At 35.9% G+C, this 22133-nt stretch overlaps 1 protein-coding gene across 3 annotated transcripts in view; it reads right to left on the minus strand.

Annotated features, from left to right (window-relative positions):
* Positions 1-22133, minus strand: part of gng12b (guanine nucleotide binding protein (G protein), gamma 12b) — a 93405-nt gene that overhangs the window by 34962 nt on the left and 36310 nt on the right. Inside the window, exon 1 of one of the 3 annotated variants that reach the window (XM_068221968.2) lies at positions 7172-7247. The exons of the other annotated variants lie outside the window; for them this stretch is intronic. The gene's annotated coding sequence lies outside the window, so the exon portion shown is untranslated. Of the gene's footprint in view, positions 1-7171; positions 7248-22133 lie in introns of those variants that run through there. 3 annotated transcript variants of the gene reach the window in all.

Raw genomic sequence — 22133 nt, forward strand, 5'->3', positions numbered from 1 at the left:
TTGAAATTACTTGTTATAAGTGAACGCCCTTCCACCCACAACCTAGTACTGGGAAACACCTTTTTCCAAAGGTGCTAAGCACAAATTTCTAATGAGCCTGGTTGACTGATTTGGAGGTTTATGTAAACGGTGCATGGGTTTAAGGGAAATAAACAGAATGCAGACATTTTCATAGTCATTTTCTAGTGTTTTCATAATTGCTATGAAGCCAAATTAAAACACACAAATTGTCTTGAATAGCGTGTCATTATATCTTATTTATTGTGGTTGTGGTTTGTGATAATCATATTGTATTGAACTGAACCACTACTGAACTAACTACAACAAAACCAAACAACTCATGCTCATTCAGAAAACGTAGTTCCATGGACGTTTCTGGAGACCACGAATTACGTAGCCGGAGGTACGTATGGCTGCATTTAATTGTTTTAGGCGAACGCTATGGGGCAGTATGACTCTGTTCCTTTTGGGACTTACCGGCTGACCGCTTACCTCCGTGTGGAGGGCTTTCCCGCCGCAACCAGTTTGTCCTGCTAGCTCGTCATTTACGTCGGTGGACTTGAGACGCAGAAAGGAGTTAACCACGACAATAACAGTGTTCGAGTATGGGAAAAAGCGGTTCCAGAAATCAGGTAAGACAAATGCAAAAAATAAAACTAATGATTGAACAACGGGGTGAAAATGTGGTAAAATCCAAAAACGTGATAAAAATCAGTCGAGGGGTTTCCTTTTTCTGGCTGGCTTTTGTAAACTGTCAGCTCGGTTTAGGGATGTAAGAGTGCTGGTGGCTCAATCGGTAAAATTGGTTGGGTTTAGGGAAGGAAAAGGGTGGGTCGGTCGATTGGCCAGTCGCCCAGTCAATCATTCAGTCGGTCGACAGCGGCCTCTGGTGGGTTCACGCGAGAACAGCGTGGGCTCAAACAGCCCTCGTCAGAAGCATTTGAGATGATAAAAACTGCACACAGTTGCCTCTCGCAGATTCGCGAAAACAAAAACTGCAAAAATACGTACCTCCCGGGATGCATTTTGCGGTCTCAGAAAAGCCCACGGGACTACGTTTTCAGAATAAGCCTGGGTTGAAACCAAAACAATGATGTACCCAGTATATTGAACTTAAATCACTATGTTGAACCTTTGACCCAGTAATTCTTTGTTATTGCCTGTTCATCTGCTTTGACATAATCTGCATTGTATAAAGCACTACAGAATTGAATGTGATCTGATTTAGGAAGAGTGCTTTTCTGCAAAATGTCTCCTTTTTTGTTGCATGAAAGAAAGTTCTGAAATGACATGACAGGTTGGTAAACGATGATAGAATTTCTTTAAGAGCAACATTCCCTTTAATTCAAGCTTCAAAACAAAACCACAACCCCACTGTCATTTACTGGAACATGCTGCAAGACACTTGCGTAAAGCCTCTGTGGAGGAGCCATTGAGTATCTGGAGTATTTCATGTTAAGCTGCTCAACCCTGTGTTTCCTGCTGTGCAACAGTACACACGCACAACTCTGACGTCCGGCAGTCGAGCAGCGATCCAAATGAGCAAGAAGAGATGTCATCAATTCTCAGAGGAGCACATATGAGGGACTAAAAACAAAGGCCCTCCAGTACACCTCCATGCAGGAAAGCCATGACAGGAAGAGCCTGTATCTTACGCTCGAGCGGAGCGGTTTGGCCATGAATCCCACCCCCAGGGTCAACAGAGGAGGGGCTGATGCTGACAAGAACTCAACCCCATTTTTCCCCTGCACACACCACTTCCTGGAGCCATGAGCAACGAGTTAGGCTATTTTTGTGCTGCTCGAGCAAACACACCAACCAACCAATCCATTCCATGTCTAGGATCCAGGCCAGGCTGAGCTCATTTGAAAAGAATCCAGTTTCATTTTCACAGTTTCTCAGATGGACATATATTCTGACTCTATGTATTTTGACACATGAGCCACAATTAAAATCTATGAATGCAAATGTATGAGATAAACATCAAACTAGATGTCATCTGTAAACATTTCCAGCTGGATCGATGATTAATAGGACTGGTTAAGTAAAAAAAAAAAAAAAAAAAGAACAACAATCTTGCTTAAAAAAGTGAAATGTTTGTATTTGTGGTTATATTTTGGTTTAAATGGTTTTGAAATACATTTATATATTATTTAATTAATTTATAGTTGTGTACATTTTTAATAAAACATTTAATATATGGGGCTCTATCATAAACCCAGTGCAATAAGGCACAAGATGTGTTTGGTGTGATTTGTTGCTATTTTCAGAGAAGTGCAACCCTAATCTTCAAATTTTGCACCACATTGTTTAAAAGCAAATCCATTTGCACCACTTTGTAGACTCATGGGTGTGCTGGTCTAAAATAGAAGTGTGTTAAGGTGCATCGTTGGCACGTTGCTATTTTAAAGATCTGAAATAGACTGTGCCATTGACCAACTAACACCTGATCAAAAGTCCAGCGCAGAGTGTGTTAGTCATGCGCCTATGCAGGTCCAAAACACACAAATAACTTTACAAATGAAAAAAAAAATTAAAGGATTAAAATGTTTTTAGAATTATTATTTTCTACAAATATATAAAAGCCAATGTCTTCTTCATCTTGGGGGGCTTTTTATTTATTTTTTTTATACGTGACAATTTGCATTTGTATGTTATTAGCAGTATTATTATATGCATATTTATATTTGCATATTTAATAGTTTTGAAACAAATCTTTGTGCTTAAACTAAATTAAATATGTAGGCTAAAATAAACATGTACGAGTGAGTTTCCACCATTTCCTTATCCACAAAAGTAAAGGAGTAAGGTAAAGAGTAAAAGTAAAGAGAAAGTAAAGAGGCCAAATGGAGGAGGCTCGTTCTTTTTTCTCACACTGCAGATGCTCTGTTTAACTGTTTTCTCACCAGTGTAAGGTTCAGTTTGTCCACTTACAAAGTCTGCCATGTAAATAGTAAATGTATATGCTCAAAACACACCCATAACTCATTAAGAGAATAAGCACAACCCTGTTAGACCATATGCTGGAGAGCAAAGCATATTTTTCCATCCTTAAAAATTGCAAAAGTGGATTGTGGCACACTTTTGGAACAGTCTTAATGCTTTTGCACCTTGTGCTTTAGACTTTGTGCCTAGTTCGTTAAAATAGAGCTCATGGGTGTACACATCTTCATCATCAACTTAAAAAAACAGCTTTTAAATCCATTGTCAATTAATTATCTTTAACAATTATCAATTATTATTTATTTACAAACTATCTTGTCTTACAATATGGATTTAATTTTAGCTTATTCACTTAATTATTTGTATTTTTTTCAAAGCATTTATAAAAAGAAAATTATAGAAAAATGTTGATAAATCTTTTTTCAAGAACAACTGGCCTGTGAATCCTGCATTTTATGCATTTAGGTTACTGTACTGTAGCAGCCATCAGTAAAAGATTGGAAAACAATACAACAATTCACTGCTTTAGTATTGGTTAAAAAAAATGAACCTTACTCATTTTATTCTGCACCCTCACAATGCAAAAACAAAACAAAACATGATGCTACTACAGGTCTATGTGTGCAATAAATGGATAAGCATCCTGTTAATGTTTCATGTTAACATTAAAAGTTTTAAATATGGCTTGTTTTAATGACTTTGAGAAGATTAACTTATAGGGTGAACTTTGCAGGATGTTTTCATTCATTTAAAGCTTTTACACACTGCATGAAAGGTCATTTTCAAAAGTCTATAAGAGAGGTGCACTTTAAATAGGAAAATCCATCCATTTTTGCATGTAAACCTTATTTACTCTCACTATCTCTATGCATACACAGAAATCCCTCAGCAAATAGTCCGAGTTAAAGAGCAAAGCAAGGCAGTGTGTGCGTACGTATGAAAGCACAATAGCACATAACGTAAGCAGCCCAGGATCTACAAACCGCTGTAGATGTTCAGTACAGTAAATCTCTGGGTGTGTTCCTGAAACTGCCCCATCAAGGATGCAAGGAAAAAGTGTTCATTCACCTTTTACCTTCTTACCTTTAAAAAAAAAGGTCTCTGTTGCAATAGCAGCATACATTCATGAAGAAAACAGAATAAAACATGCACATTCACACAATGAAAGATATGCACAGACTTTCCTGCATCAGAGATTTAGCTACAGCTTCTGTGATTAATTCTGTGTTTGATAAAAAAGTAGTCTTAGTAGTGTCAATCTGTGCGTCAGTGACTAGTGTGCTCTGATGTCACATTTCCATGCAAATCTTTGTTTACTGTCCGGCAATGTGCCAATATAATCAAAGTAGTAAGACAGTACTGACGTAATGTCCCAAAGCAATCTTCAAACGTCCTACAATAACTCTGATCCCCACTTTAATCTATTTCAGTCATCCACACGGCAAGCAGCACAAAAATATGATTCCAACTAATTTGCTGTTTCTTAGGAAACATTACAAAAATTTTGACTTACAGTACCAGATAAGAGTTTGGTGGAACTGACAACAGGCATGATACAAACTACAAAAAAATGAGTGTGATGCCATGAGACAGGAATGTGAAGTGCAGTTCCACACACACACACACTTCCAATGATTTTTACAGTAGAAGAATACATTCTTATCTCTGAAACACAGTGTCACATGTACTCTGTGAGGTTATGTGCTCTCGTTATCTTGTAGATGGCGACAGTCTCTCACACACCCGTATGAAACAAAAATCACAAATGTTTAATATCTTGAATATATCAGTTGTCCAAGACAATAAAGGCTACAGTATATGTGGGAGGTAAATAATGAGTTTTCGCAAGCCTCACATGTCTCAAAGAGTATATCACCATGTCTCCTCATGTCCATGTCTCAAAACTCAGCAAGTAAAACTCATGATTTCATATGATCAGTTCACATTCTTTTTTTAGAAGACTAAATCTATTGGCAGTGTACTATATGATACTGCAATTTATAGCACTGCAATGGGCTATATGCACAGCTAAAGTTTTTTTAGCCAATGATAAACTTCTGGTGAAAGCTTAATGTCAGTATTTTCAATTTCAGCTTTCAATTTTAAGCTTTTATTTAGTCGTACAATCGTTAAAAAAGATAAAAGAACGTTGTAACCAATACCGCTGTCAGTAACAACAGGTAAGCGCAGAAATTCTATTGAAAATACAGGGGTAAAATAAACTGTCATATTTTAAAGACACAATGGGGGGGGGGGGGGGGGGGGACGGAATTTAATGCAGTGCTTCTTGTTTGATCTCTGATCGACTTTACATCGTGAAAATTTTATAATGGAAAGACCCTTGGGCTGCCTGGCTGAAAATTGCATATTCCCATTTCTGCTGTGCATTTTTATTTCTCAAGGTTCTCAAAGGTGATATTATATTTACAATTTAGTATGCATTTATGCATGGCTGAACAATAATGATTATCTTCAGTTGTATATTTCAGATTTGTCTTTGCCCTGCTAATATTTCAACCAGCCAGATAAATAAACAAGAAATGCAAATGCTATTCTCTCCCAATTTGAATTCTGTCAATAATTACTGACCCTCATGTTGCTCAAAAACCCTATGACGTTTTTTTCATTTTCAGAATACAAATTAAGATATTTTGGATAAATAAATAAGTTGGGACCATTGCTGTCTATAGAGAATGAAGCAGTTCCTATGATATTTCACCTAAAATATCTTGATTTGTGTTCTGAAACAAATGTAGGGGGTTGGAAGAACATGAGGGAGAGTAATTTATAACATAACTAAACATTTTGGATGAACTAACTCTTAAACAAGTGACTGTTTTATCAGTTGATCCACAACTCTCTTGTGTTCTTATCACAGAGCTCTGCAATTATCTCCTAAATCTAGAACAATAAATTTTCTTACGGACATAACTTTTATGCTATGTCACAAAAGCAAACTTTCCATGATGCAGAAATTACCACAGTATAAATCAATCTTTTTCCATATATGTGCACATATAGATATGAGATACAGTATAAGCACAGGATCTCTTTATGAAGGCTAAAACTACCATAAACATTACAAAGGACAAGCCCCACCTAAAAAAATTCAATGGTAACACTTTATTTTGATGGTCCATTTGAGTATCAGTAGACTGTCTGATTAATATCTGTTGATACTGCTCCTTCAACAGACATTTAACTGATAATGACAAACTTTGCATGTACATGTCAACTTACACTAACCTTAACCCTAACCCCAACCCATAACCACAACCTAACAGTCTACTTATGATCTAATGAGAATTAGTTGGCATGTAGACGCAATTTACTAAATTCAACAAACGGACCATCAAAATAAAGTATGACCAAATAATTTGTCCAAATATCAGTTGTTGTTTTATTTCCTTTCTTTTCCTTCTGCTTCACAACTAACCCTTCTCTTAAATTATCAGAAAAACAAAAATCAACCAAATATTGAAAAAGTGTATCCTGATCTTCAAGCTAAATGTGTATTTTGCTAATAATAAAGCTTTGAATAAGTTCAAAGTGTTTGAATAATTTTAAACCACACTCAAAACATATCTAGAGTCTTTTGAACTTCTGAAAAGCTACCGCTAATCAACATTAAATATATTTAGGTAACCAAGACAACGAACTTAAAGGGATAGTTCTACTCACCCTTCACTTGTTACAAACCCATTAGAGTTTCTTTTCTTTTGTTAAACACAAGAGAATATATTTTAATTAAAACTGAATACCTGTAACTATTGACTTCCATAGTATTTGTTTTTCCTACTATGGATGTCAATGGTTACAGTTTTCAGGCTTTATTCACATTCCATTGTGCTCAACAAAATAAAGAAACTGCACAAGGTTTATAAACACTTGAGGGTGAGTAAATGGTGAGAAAATGTTCATTTTTAGATGAACTATCCCTTAATTCAGTGTTTTGCTGCATTTTTTAAATATTTCAGTGTGACTCAAAGAGGAAAGTCCCTGACGCAGGTGAACATAGCCTCATTTGTTTTTCTGAAGGGGAAGACATAAAACATAAGGATGACCTCATGGTAGCAGAATCTAGTGTTCTTCAACAATGCTGTGAGCTCATAAACATAAATGACTAATGTAAGTGACTCCACGCTGTCTCTACTGGCCAGAAAAGGAACAACAACAAAAACAAAAAAAAAGCAGTGTGTACAAGGAAGAGTTTTAAATGTGTTTATACCCAGGTCATGTTGAAGCAGTAGGAAGTGGTAGCATCAGGAAATCAAGCTGGATTCTTAAACGTTCCAACAGCTGATGAGAAAACACCTGACCAGTGATCACATTCCTGCACAGTTAGTCACCTTGTCAGAGCAGTACAAAGAGCACACACTTACACAAAGCACTTACAACTATTTATGAGAAAAACAAACGCACATGAACTTGCATGTATGTTTACTGGTATTCAAACAAAGGCAGCATTTTGCACAAACCCACATTAAACAAAACTTTAAAAAATGTTTTACAATGTGTACAGTCTATGAAATATACTGAATGTAGCTTGCAATCAACACACTGATTTGTCTTACAAGAAAATGTTTTAATATATAAATAATTAAAACAATATAGTACAATTCTACAATTCTAAAGACAATATAGTACTATTCTTTACATGAGCAGTAACATTAATGTTACTTAAAGTAAATGAGGTGTTCAGACGCAAAAACCTCTAAATCCCTTCTGAAATTTTCTCCTAAAATGGACATTTTTCTCAAGCTCCTGTATGTATGTTAAGTAAATCCACTTTTATGTTAAATAATGTGTTCTTTGCATTGCCTTTAAAGTGAAATAACTGAACACAAACATAGGATTCTAAGAAAAATGCTGCTTTTAGAAGGAAATTTCACATGGCACTTAGAAGTTATTGCATATGAACTCTTCAAATAGTACCTTACATTTAAGTAACAATAAAGTAAACAACATGCATAACAATTACATTTGAGAGTGACCCTACAAATTTAAAGGTGCAGTGAGTGATTTGCCTAAATGCCAACCGGTGCGCATAATATCTTTCGAATACAATCCCTCCACTGTCGTCCAAAGCCACAGGTCCTGAAATCACGCAAACACACACATCAAAGATGACAGATGTGTTCATGTCATTCGGTAGTTAGAAAACGTTAAAGTACTTTATAATACTACAATTCTGAACGAAAAACTGTATTATGTCTTGCTTTCAATTATGTAGTTAGCAAGTAAAACTTGTCATAATGAGCAATATTTTATGCATGCAAGGATCGCTGGTCTCACTCTCTCATGCGCTTTGTCCTAAAGTGACTACTGTATGCTTAGTGGTTGGCTGGCAGCGTGCAAGAATTATGCTTACTACTAAGCCTTACTCACGTGCTATTTCAGAGCGAATATTCAGAGTAACATGGTAAACAATATAGGGAGCATCACAGGTTGATATTGTTAAAAAATGAACCAATGTGTATAAACCAACTTCAGCTCAGTAATGCAGGATAGGCGGAACAGTGCTATTTACTGATGTTTTGTTGTAAAACAAAATAAAAATCTGCATTTGAAAACAGTCACGCGGAACATTTTAGTGGCTGAACAACACTTCTGTGCATATAACCCATTTGTAACAATAAAATCTACATCAGCTTTGCATAACTAAAATACTTTTAAACCGCGGGCCGTATAAACTTGCATCTGCAGATCTGCATGAACAGAGGTGCGCAGTTGTACAAATCTACATTTGCTGACAGACAATTTGGGCTACTTATCCGAACTATGGAAATTATTGGTCATTCAATTTTTAATTGGATGAACATTTTTTAGTTTTATGTCTTAACTAGAACACAAAAATACATATAAACACATTTAGATCATTTACTTTAATCATTACTTTTAGAACATGAAGTGACGTTCAACCCGCACAACAAAAAATGTTCTGAACACAATCACCTACTGCACCTTTAATTAAACCATCAATATATGAGAAATAAGTTATACTGTTAAGAGGAAAACACTAAAACTGATTGATGCATTTAATTGAAATAAATTGGCAAAAAGACAAAGAACTGTTTATCTTTTATATGGGCTTTACTATATTATGTAAATAGTAAAAAAAAAAAAAAAAAAAAAGGGAGGTTTTGTAACTTTAGTTACTTCAGAGGTTTTTGCATACATGTTGAAAATGCTTTTAAAATTCTATTGAAATTGATTTAAACCATTTTGCACACAACATGTAAAATGCTTACACCTTGAGACGTTGACTATGTGCAGATTATTAACCAAAGGAAGTGGTTAGTTGCAGCTCGGAATTGCACAATTATTAAACTTAAACAAGTACTTTTTTTTGTTTGTTATACCAGTGCATTCATGTTAGTTCACAATCACAGGGCTTTAACTAATGTTAACAGATGACCTTTGATTTTAAAATGCATTAGTATAGATACATACAAATAAGTATATACAACTATAGTTGTTAAATTAATATAAATGCTTAAGCATTAATTATTGTAATTTTCATGTTATGTTTCATAACTAATAAAAAGATTAATAACTAATAAATAAATTGTATGCAATTTTGACTAAATAAATTGCTAAAGGAGAAAAATTTAATCCATCTTTTCTAAATGCTAACATATCAAATGCTATACAAATCCTAAAATTGTATAATGTGCTGTTTAAAAAATGGATAATCACCTTAACACTATGCTAGAGAGACTTGCAGAGTAGATGAAAAACACAAAATATAGCAGTAATTAAAGAATTCATGATTTTATCTACTTTGGTGTTTGATCAAAACAATGCTAATAATGCAATTCGAAGCAATTTAAAGGCTAATGGATAATGGATTACACCTTACAAAAGGTCTCACTGCATTATCTAACATGTATTTACAATGAGAATGTGCTATAGCTTTTTTTCATTTATTCATGTTAATTTACACTCAGTGCATTAACTAACCTCTAAAGATGACATACTAAAATGCATAAAATATGTTGAAAATAAGATTAGCTATGGTTATAAAATAAATAAGCTGCAGTTTCCATACCTAATGTAGCTAATTAAACATTGAAAAATAAAATGTATATATTCAAATTATATACAGAACATCTCAAACATAACCAGAAGCATTATGATATTGCATATATATAGTTTCTTGCACACTAATGAATCTGTGGCCTCTGTGCATAGCTGCAATCTTGAGAAGGGGCCTCAGCGCAGGAAAGTCAAAGTTAATGCGTAACTGGAAGCTGGGCGTTAGTTCAGTTCTGTTCAGTTCAGTTCCTCCCTTGATTCCTGGAAGTGCCAGCTCTGTTTCTAGTGAACTGCAATAGACAGATTTCTCTGAACAGGTGGAAAAGGATCAGCCTACCTGAAAAAAAACAGAGCCTACAGGGCCAAGGACAAGAGGGGAGCTGCTTGTGGTGTTATTGAGCAATAACATGTTCGTTAAAAGATGGAAAAGCAATGGGGACATTTCAGAGAAATGGTTGTCTTCAAAGAGGATGTGATTACATTGAGCTGAACAAATGGAAATATAACTAAAACTGAAACTGCTACGATACATAACTCTATTAGGTTGGTGATTGTGCAGCAGGATTAAGTGGTTAAATCAGAGACATTTGCACAATAAATAAATAAAAGACAACAAACTTTTCTTGTTCTTGCATATGTGCTTTAATATTCCACCATACCCAGCTAACAGGGAACGTTTGCAAAATATTCAACAATGTTCCGTATAATGTTTTTAACATTTTAAATAACCCTAATTTATATTAACCTCAGGAGAGTTCCACACATAGTACCAGATGGCGCCACTAACTCGTGTAGTGCTATCATGTCCATGTATTAAAATAATTTGAACTAAAATTCTGAGAAATTATGTATTTTGCAGTTATTCCAGCCTGATCTCACAAGGAAACGTAAGTATTTTTTGTCTTGCCAGTTTAGTGGCTAATTTGTACAAGTTCAGTCATACGAAAATGTACGATTTTAAAAAGGAGGCGTGGCACCTAACCCCACCCCTAACCCAAACCGTCATTGGGCGATAAGCAAATCGTACTAAATTGTACGAATTAGATCGTATGAATTCATACAAATTAGCCACTAAATCAAAAAGTTACGAATTGCCGTGAGATTTTGTTGGTTATTCAATAAACCCTTTATTCCAACATGCAAAATAATCTACTAGTCAGTCAACCATTTGAACCATTTCAAGTATTAAATAATTTGATTGGCCTTAAAATGGTTTAAACAGGCCACTCAGCATATGCTTACTGCTGTAGTTAGTGTTCGGCATTAGAACTAAATTAGGAAAGAAGAGAAAGGCATCTGGCAATTGATGATTTGCTATAGATCAGTGATTCTCAACCAGTATAGGCCGTGTTCTACTAGTAAGCCTCAGTGATCCTGCAGGCTGGCCGCGAGATAGCTTAAAATGAGAGCTTAAATATTATGCTATAAGTATTTAATTTTATTAATAAATATGTTAGATTAAAATGACCAAAGTAATGGCATTTCCTGTTTTCTGTGATTGATTACGTAGGGCTTAGTGCAAAAACAGCCTGATTCTTAAATACAAACTGTGGCTTTAACTTCCAACCACTGCACGTCAACTACTACAGTCTCAGTTGTATAAATCAAACCTCAAATATAAAGGTAACGATGATTAGAGTTATAATAACCAGCTCGTGCATGCCTCACGTCTGTGACTCGTACTGTATCAGAGTCGCACAAGTCTGTTGATTTACACAAACTATGCATGCTCTCTTTGTGTGAACATTTTAAAATGTCCGCATATTTGTCCAAATTGATGTCCTGCGAGTATTTTATAATGGACGTGCAACCATACAGAAGGATCTAGCAAGACCTGTGGTGTTTAAGTAGTGAACAGCTATTCAATGTTCCTATCAGTGAACTCCAATAATAATATCCAGCTGCAAACCCAACCACCTTCAGATTGACACATTTTTAACAAATTTAGAGTGTTGTTACTGTGTTTTACCTTTTTTTTTTTTTTGTCTATTTTGAATGCATATGAAGAGTAGATCAATAGGTGAATAGTAGTCAGTCCAATTCAAAGCAGCAGCTGTTTTTTTTTTTTTTTTTTGTCATGTTTTGCTTTTTATAAAATGCTATGGAAAAATAAGAGAATAATAGTAGAAGGCAAAATAAATGTTTTGCTAATAAATAAAGGTTTAAAATAAGCATTTTGTCTAGACAATCAGATTAAAAAAGTCAGATAGGTGGGTCTTCAAAATATTTTTTGCAGAAGAAGGTGGACCTGAAGTGAAAAAGGTTGAGAACCCCTGCTAGCTTATATGTTATCTTGAAAAATGTGCAGTCAGTCCTGCAGATCTATTTATATATACAAGCTCTGTTTATGTACATATAGAGGTCAGGAACTCAAAAGCGAAAGTGTGTACATGCATTAAAAGTGATTGCATATTGATAGCGGCTGCACATTACATGACTACAAAGTATAAGTAAATTATATCCAGTGCATCCAACAGGCATACTAAATCAAGTTTAAGATTTTAAGATATTAACACTATTATGAGTTAAATTTATACAGACTTATAATGTTAGAATTAAGAATAAAATCAAGCAAATCCTAGTTGTACATGGACATTTATTTTTCAACATATTTCTTTAAAAACTCTAATAAAATAAATTCACAACAGTCTTTCCAGGTAGGTGCCCTCGCCACATGAGGTCTATAATATATAGAAGAACCTGTAAACAAATGATATTGTATAAAAAAGAAAATTAAACCGTATTGATAAATATTATAAATAGCTTTAAATGAAAGTCAAGAGCCCATTTTAGAGAGCCTAATGATTGAAGACCTTTGACCTATGAATTTAAAACTTCAGGCCTAAATTATTGATTTAGGAATGTAAGAATTTTAAAGATCCCGCAGACACCCTGTACATAAGACATTAGGGGTAAAAATACATCTCTGTATAGTTTTGTGATGACGAAAATCCTCACACACAATCAACACACAAACCTCCCTCACCCTCTTAAAAGAAATAAAGAAAAAACATGTATTTACACAAAGTACAGAGCTTGCTACACAGAACATGGAAAATATGGAAATCCATTTTTATACAGAAAAATCAACTAAGAGAATGCAATGTGTTTTTTTTTTTTTTTTTGAATTTAGAAAAACATGGAGAACATTTAAACAATGGTTGAATTATGTTTTGATTTACGTTTTTATAACCAAAAAACATTATTACAACATCTAAATGTAATGTTATTTAATGTGAACATTGTGGAAATGTCCATTAATGTGAATGGAAATGTCCATACCTTGAATTTGATTTTATTCTAATAAAATTTTAAATCAAGTTCTAAGAACATTAATTTAACAACGCTGGGATATTCTAAAACCATTTTAATAATGTTCTTTTTTAACCTAAATTTAACATAAAAAAAATGTTTAAAAACAGACATTTTGAGCATTCTTAGAACCTAGAGAAATACTTTTATTTATTTTTTTTTCATGTTTTAGAAACATTTTTATAACAAAATTGTTAGCGGAATACTGTAATGTTTTATAGTGCATTTATTCATTCATTCATTGATTTTCTTTTCGGTTAAGTCCCTTTATTCATCTGGGGTCTCCACAGCGGAATGAACCGCCAACTTATCCAGCATATGTTTTTTACGCAGCGGATGCCCTTTCAGCTAATACCCATCACTGGGGAACACTCATACACTCTCATTCACACTCATACAGCACAACCAATTTAGCTCACCCAATTCAACTGTACCGCATGTCTTTCAACTTGTGGGGGAAACTGGAACACCTGGAGGAAACCCACACAAACACGAGCAGAACATGCAAACTTCACACAGAAATGCCAACTGATCCAGCTAAGGCACAAACCAGCAACCTTCTTGCTGTGAGGCAACAGCACTACCCACTGCGCCACTGCACTGCCATAGGGCATTTAACTGTATTTGAATAAGGAAGTGAATCTCCTAAATCTGTCATTTTGCATCTGTACAGTATAGAACTCAATTGCGAAACTGCAATAATGGACACACTGGTAGCCATAGGTTTTGTACGTAACTGTATGTGTGGTCAGAATAGGATTTAAACTAGCATTTGAGGCAGGTGCAAGCAAGGACTCTAAAATCCACAAGCTGTAGCATCTGTTGTGTGTCTCCTGAGGCCATTGAAGTGACATTTATACTTAAGGCTAGTACACACCAAGCTGATGTCAAACAACTAGCACAGACAAATCCCCAACTGCACTGGCCCGCGTCTGGTCTTGTCTGGGGGAAAAAAAAGCTGTGTGTGAACACACCAAACGGACGCCTGCTGTCTGAAATATGTCTATGGATGTGTCTTTCCACACCTGCGGAGGGCAGTATATGCTTTCTCATTCTCAGTTGGAGACTGGAACTTTCCATGTGCATGTGCAAAGTTTAAACAAAGCAGCATTAAGTACTGTTATAACATTAATTGTCACTCGCCATAAAGGGATTTGCTCCTGCAAATATGTCTGATAATTCATGTCATTTTCAAATATTTGAGAAATGTAGCGAAATTACAGCTGATCTCCTTGTGTTCCTTCATGTCTCTTGTTTACTTGCTACATCTCTTCAATACATCACACTCGTGCTCTGATTTATTGTTAAATACCCGGTCAGAGCGGTCTCTTCAGCCAATGACCCGAAGGCAATTTGACAGGTTAAATTGGTCCACCGACGTTAACCCAAAAAAAGGCAATGCGTGGAATACACCAAACAAACTAGCAAGACCGACGCTGACCAACAGTCTGACAAGGGTCACTGGCCAACCGTTGGCTCGGCTTAGTGATTATAGCTCCTACTTGTTGGCCTCAGTTACACTCAAACCCTAAACTCCATCCAATTCACAGCACCAATGCAACCCCTCTGGTAAACACTTACACAACTTTTCCTGCATTTCTGTTATAGGAAGTAGATGGAGTCTCTAGAACCAGTGTTATAAACTAATGCATCTCTTTTGTAAATGTGGTTGTAATTGGCCACATTATTACAGGTTAGTTCAGTTGTAGAATGTTGATGTGCGAAACAAGATTTAAGGTGTAGTTCAAACCCCAAATTTTGAAATTCTGCCATCATTTACTTACGCCTCATGTTGTTCATGTTGACTTGTGTTTACATTTGTATATATACAGTGAACATGCACTAGATTGCCAAATGTTTTAGGACATCTATCTTCAAGTGTACATGAACTTTTATGACATCACAATCTTAATCAGATATGGATTTGTCCCACCTATTTCAGATATAACAGCTTCAACTCTTTAAGGGAATCTTTCCTCTATACCAATGTCGCTCATCCATGTCTTTATGGACCTTGCTCTCTGCACGGGTGCACAGTCATTCGGAACAGGAAGGAGCCATCCTAAAACCGTTCCCACAGTTGGGAGCATTAAATTGTCCAAAATATGTTGGTATGCTGAAACATTAAGTGATCCTTTCACTGAAACTAAGGACCAATCCTAAACCCTGAAAAACAACCCACAGGATAATCTCTCCCTCATCAAACTTTACACCTGGCACAAAACAGTCAGGCAAGTACTTTTCTTAACTGCCAACTGTTGAACCCAGACTCATCTGCTGCATCCCAATTTACAAACTCTCCATCCTAAATCGTATTTGAAAATAAAATTAGCCTGTTTAAAATGATAGTTTCTCCCACAATATATTGCATGTCAGCCGTAAATGCTGACCACTTTAACACTTGACCACTAGGAACACTTTAATTCAATAATTTAGAGTGTCCTAAAACCATTGGTAATATAGTGTATGTTGTTTTTTTTTTATCTTATTAATTCTGCTTGTCCACCAAAGAGTTGCAGAAATGCCAGCTGAGTTTTTTTTTTTTTCTTTTGATGTCATTGGTGGCTGCTAAGCCAGGCGCTGAGTGTGCACTTGAGTGTGCACTTTATGCTAAGTGGTAAGTACTCTATGTTTTTTAAATGATTTGACAGTTGAGGGAAGCTTTACAGCTGAGTGTTTGTAGTACAGCGCTATTTTCTGCAGCATGAAAAAAAAAAAACTTAACTGATCATGTCTCATTAGAAGAATCCGATTATATCACTTGATCAAATGTTTTTTTGTTGTTGTTGTTTTTTTTTAAGGGTGAATTGTCTCTCATTAGAGGGAACACAAATGTCAGTTTCGATAAAATGATGTTCTTTTGTGTTCCAAAAATTAGTTTTAAATGCCATGAGGGTGAGTAAAAAAAATAATTATTGTTTTTGGTGGTGAAATAATCCTTTAAACTGAATTTAAATGTACTGTAGAACTGACAAACAAATTTAGCTGCAGTGTACACATTTCTTAATCTTTTTCCTTGAGAGTCAGGAGGACAGAACAAGGTAGGAGTGAGTGTATGTTTGTGAAGGTTGTGAAAGACAGCCAGTCCTGCAGTAATCTGGAGGCCGTTTTCTTGACCTGCAGGTGGAATATGTAGACCTACTTGTGAGCAAACTGAGTGGGGGGTCAGTGCTTATACAAACCCTAGAAAGACAGCACGGAGTCCGGAGACTAATGGGAAGGTCCCTCCCTGCGATGACGGGCTGAGGATGAATTGGAAACCTTGAAAAGAAATACCTCTCAAAAACAAAAAGTAGTATCAATCTGTCTGTGCTAGTTTACAAAGAGCAAACCAACACAGTTAATCTTAGCTTTTGTTTTTACAGCTCAAAAACTTCATGGGCACAACCCCTAATACAACACACTTGTTGTTCATGCGACCTTATGCAATTTGTTCTATTTTTAAACCAAACCTACAGGACACAACTACATTTAGAAACATTAAACTTGGTTAAAGAAACTTTACAATATTTATACAACTTGAGCTAAATTAATAGTAGCCACTGCACCTGGAAGGCAAAACTTCAACAGAAATGCTTTATAGATATCCAACCAAAATTAACTGAAAACATGTCGGACTACATTTTTGTAAACTGTAAACTACATTACTTCGGTTACATTTTATTGAATGTTTAAGATGACAAATCCATTAGAGGGCCCTGTCTACATTTTGTGAATCTGAAATGCAATACTTTATACACGTGTCAGATACAAATTCAATCATGAGAAGGTGGGAATTGTTGTCACACAGATCCCCTAGAGCAGGTTTTCCCAAACTATTTATTATAAAAGGCCAAAAACCAAACTTGATTGAAGCTGGTGGTCGAAGCTAAATATACCAAACTGTAGTACACTAAAGTTGCCACGTTAAAGGTTCTATTTAAAATTAGAAATGACAATCTCTGTTTGAGGGATTCGCCCCAACCTTCTCTGTCATTTGTCCATCTCTTCTCTGATTGGTTGGTGGGCTAAAACAAATGTTACCATGAGCCAACTTTGGCCGTGGGCCCTAGTTTGGGCATCTCTGACCTAGAGAATTACTGACCTAAACCCTTCCTTGAACCCAACCAATAGTGTTTTCAAAAGCTAAGAGAAGTACATTTTCACATTTATCTTGACTTTGCTTTTGCCTTTGCTTCGATTGAGGAATGGTGCTTCACTCAAACTCAAGCACTCTTCATCACAAGTACAACATCATACAAAGTGAGTTACAAAGATAAACGATTATTGCTTCATATACTGTCACTTTTCCAGTTGTACACATTTGTTGCTCTGCAAAGCTCAGTTCCACATGAAAAATGACTAAAAGCATGTCCTGTAATGTAACTTTTGCAGCACGGGATGCACATCTTTATATTTTTAAAGGCGTGAAAGAGCACATGCTGTTGAGTGTGTGCGCACCATGCTTAGCCTCGGATAGGTAGTGTGTGTGTGTGTGTGTGTGTGTGTGTGTGTGTGTGTGTGTGTGTGTGTGTGTGTGTGTGTGTGTGTGTGTGTGTTTGTGTGTGTGTGTGTGTGTGTGTGTGTGCCGCGCTTAGCCTTGGATATCAGAGCACACACATTTAACGGCATCTCAAATGTGAGCACTTTTAAATACATGCACATTTGTGTCAGAGCGTGGTGTTTAGTGATAATTTATATTAACACTCATTAATCTAATAAACAAACAAGTTGAGAAAGACATGTGAAAGAGAAACCATATCAGAGCTGCACTATTCTTAAAGAGACAGTACGCAATACTCCTGCTGCTGCATATTTTTATTATTAATCAAACAACAAATGGAGAAAATCCCTCACTGCTCTTGACTAAAGGACTTTTGTAGCTAGTGTTTTTCTTACAGTGAACATAACAGATTTAATAACTCATTTCTAAAAACTGATTTATTTTATCTTTGCTATGATGACAGTACATTATATTTTACTAGATATTTTTCAATATACTAGTATTCAGCTTAAAGTGACATTCAAAGGCTTAATTTGGGTAAATAGGCAAGTCATTAAATAACAGTAGTTTCTTCTGCAGACAATAAAAATATATATTGCTTGAGGGGGCTAATAATATTGAGCTATTAAAATAGGTTTCAAAATATTTAAACCTGATTTTATTCTAGCTGAAATAAAACAAATACGACTTTCTCCAGAAGAAAAAATATAGGAAATACTGTCAAAAAAATTCCTCTGTTAAACACCATTTGGAAAATATTTCTATATAAAAAAATTAAAATCACAGAAGGGCGAATAATTTTAACTTCAACTGATAATCGTTTTGAATAAACATGATTATAATTATGACCAAAATAATCGTGATTATGATTTTTCCCATAATCGAGCAGCCCTAATAGATAGGTGATGCAAATAGATGGCTGTTTTGTGGTATTTATTTGGTGTTGTGCAAATACCTGCACAAAAAATAATCCTTTATTTGTTAATAATGTCTCTGTAAATATCATTAGCGTAAAAAGGAACAAAAGGTGTTGGCGTCATCTTGCCCCATACCACTCATTTTACTTATAATAACCTTAAGTTAAGTTTGAAGTATGCTGTTGTGGTTTAATGAAAATGTCGGCTAATATACGCATTTGTAAAAAGTCCATGGAAAAGAACAACAGCTTTACGAGGCTGTTAACAGGCAATTGTGCTCATCAGCCACAAAAGCGAAGCCACGAGAAAAAAATGCATAGTGTTGCTTTAAAGAGCCCATATTATGGGTTTTTGAAAATTCCCCTCTATGTAGTGTGTAACACAGCTCTAAGTGAAGTGAAGTATCCAGCTAAGGCTTAAATCTGTAAGAGTACAGTGTTTAAAACGGTTGATTCATCTATAAAAGAGTCGACTCATAGTGCTTCAAACGAGTCGCCTTGATACCGAGTCATTAGGTGTTTCGCCATGACGTACGAACGAAACCCGGGAGATTTCAAACCTGAGGCGCTGCCCTCTGACGCAGAAACGCAGACACACACACACACCCACAAACACACAAACATGCCGGTCGATTGAAGTCACACTGCAGATGGATATTATCGAGTCTCTACCCAAAGATGAAACCTCAGCATAATAACCAAGCAGTTGGAAACTACTGGAAACTTCTGCAAACTACATGCTATAAAGAATACTTCATCAGCGTTTGTTAAAGGAAGGATCAGTAAAGAGCAACTTACTGATGGACGTCAGGATGGGTTTCTTCCTCCAATTCTCAAGTGTAAGTACGTGCGATTAAAGTTGTAGCCTCGTTGACTCTAGCTTGCAAATGTATTTAGTTGTGATTTATTACTTGGAACCACGTGTACTGTATCAGGTTAACTGGCTATATTCTCTTATCGCGTGCAAAGCCACGTTAAAAACGCAACGCGAATATTGCTATGCAAATGAGAGAGAGAGAGAGAGAGAGAGCTTTGCCTGTGTGTCTGCTTGGTGCTTGTGTGTGTGTTTATACAGACAGCTTGGCTGTCTGGACTGTTTAGCTGGGTGATTTTCGGTTATGTTCTCTCCCGCTCTTTAGCGGGATCGGGCGCGGCGGGCAGAAAACGGGGCGGGTCGGGCACCGGGACAACAAATTCTTAATATAAGCGGGAGCGGTCGGGTTCAGTCTAAAAACTGGCGGGTGCGGGCGGAAGCGGGAGCGTTGTCGTCCGGAGGTGTGTGTGTTTGTGTGTGTGTGCGCGCGCGTGCAAGGACGGGGGCAATATGTGTGTTTGTGTGCATTTCACTCTCTGACTGAAGGCAGTCGACCAATCGCAACAGACTGTCATCGGTCCAGTCAGCGCAGATTAGCTTCGCGCTAAGGAGGGGTTTGGGAACAAATGAATCACTGGACGATTCATACGGCAGTCGCTGGAATAATTAGGTAAAAATAAATGCAGATTATAAGACCATGAAAGTGTTTTTTGACCTTGCATGCATTTTAGACTGTTGTTGGGGACCCTTACAACCAAGATATGACCCTATTTTATGTATAATATGGGCTCTTTAAACATATCTGCATTCCAACAACAGTTTACAATAAAATAATACTGTCTGGAGTCGCATAACCATTGACAAAGTGGACATGCTATTGAAATTATTAATATAGTTTGTGTTAGATGGTGCCTTGATTATCTAATAGCATGCTATTAGATAGGTCTAGAAATCTTAAACTATAGTTAGCCTAAATTTATTTTAAATTAATGAGAATAAAATAAAATAAAAACATGTTGATTTCCTGCATTCGTACATTGTTATCGATGAATGTACGAAGTATTACCAGTAGTTACATAAATAAAGGCATTGTATTTAAACAGGGTAAAGCAAGTTTCTATGCCCCTGTATTTTGGCTTGTTTATTTGTTTGTTTTTCCCCTAACAATGCATGAAGTCCCCCCTATAGTACACAGGCTAATCTGTATGTCAGGCGGCATGATGGCTCAATGGTTAGCACTGTCACCTCACAGCAAGAAGGTCACTGGTTCCAGTCTTGGCTGGGTCAGTTGGCATTTCTGTGTGGAGTTTGCATGTTCTTCCTGTGTTCGCGTGGGTTCGGGTGCTTTGGTTTTCCCCACAATCCAAAGACATGCAGTATAAGTGAATTGGGTCAGCTAAATTTTCCATATGTGTGCAAATGATTGTGTATGGGTGTTTCTCAGTACTGGGTTGCGATTGAAAGGGTATCCGCTGCGTAAAGCATATGTTGGAATAGTTGGTGGTTCATTCCACTGTGAAGACCTTTAAAATAGAGACTAAGCTGAAGGAAAATGAATGAATGGATGTTTATTTGTCTTAAATTCTCTTTTATTTTTATTAATTATCCTCTAATGTTATGTGAAGGCTCTTTAGCAACCATTTTGTTGATTAATTATCTATTTATTTATTAGTGAAAATTAATATTTGATGTTATTAACAATTAGCCACAAATGCTTTAACTTAAACCCAGATTATTCTTCAGTTTCAGATTAGGTGATGTACTGTATCCATCCATATATGTCATTCACTCGCTCTGAGAAAATGGACATCATGTGCACACATAAATATTAATGAGGCTGATAAGATAAGGCCTCCTATCACTGGCAGATAGGATTCATGTAAAGACTGAGGGACTTCTAAGAAATGTGTTGTGTTTAAAATGTACTCATCCATCAGACAGAGACACATATGTGCAAGTTATGTACATAACAAGCACAAAAATATCACAGGCTTCTGAACCAAGCAAACTGTAAGTTGCTCATAAGGTTTGCTGCTTTTTTAATAAAACAAACTAGAGCTGTGGTGCAAATTTAATTGAGAAATTGATTTAGAAATTTTCCAAATACCTTGCTTTTATCTTATGAATCGATTCTGAGATTATTTTTAACAGAAGATGATGCTCTATATTGGTTTATCACCATGAAATAAAGATTTTTTTTCCTCTACCGTGATGTACATCCACTTGAAAGTCCTGAAATTAGGGGAAAAAACAGCAGTGTATAGCAGTGCATGGTTTTATCTTTTGGGAACAGATTGGATTGATGATTGGTGTTGGTAACAAAATGAAAGAAGATTGACGAATGGAAGTCAGAACAGAAATGAGACCCGCACTGATAGGCCCACCCTAAAGACATTCCATGTGAACAGAAGCAAAAAAAGGTTGTTTAGAGGAAGAAGAAAATCATGACATTTGATTAAAGATTTTGAGGGCAAATACATTTTTACAAAAAAGGCATTTATAACAAGCAATTATAATAATACAATTTATATTAATAAATATATAATAATTGTATTATATAATACAATTTTCAATAATAAAGTCTTCATTGTATAAATTATTAAACAATTAATCTTTGTTAAAGGGCA

This window comes from Danio rerio, chromosome 6 (genome assembly GCF_049306965.1).
Source record: "Danio rerio strain Tuebingen ecotype United States chromosome 6, GRCz12tu, whole genome shotgun sequence".
In the NCBI taxonomy this organism is placed as follows: domain Eukaryota; kingdom Metazoa; phylum Chordata; class Actinopteri; order Cypriniformes; family Danionidae; genus Danio; species Danio rerio.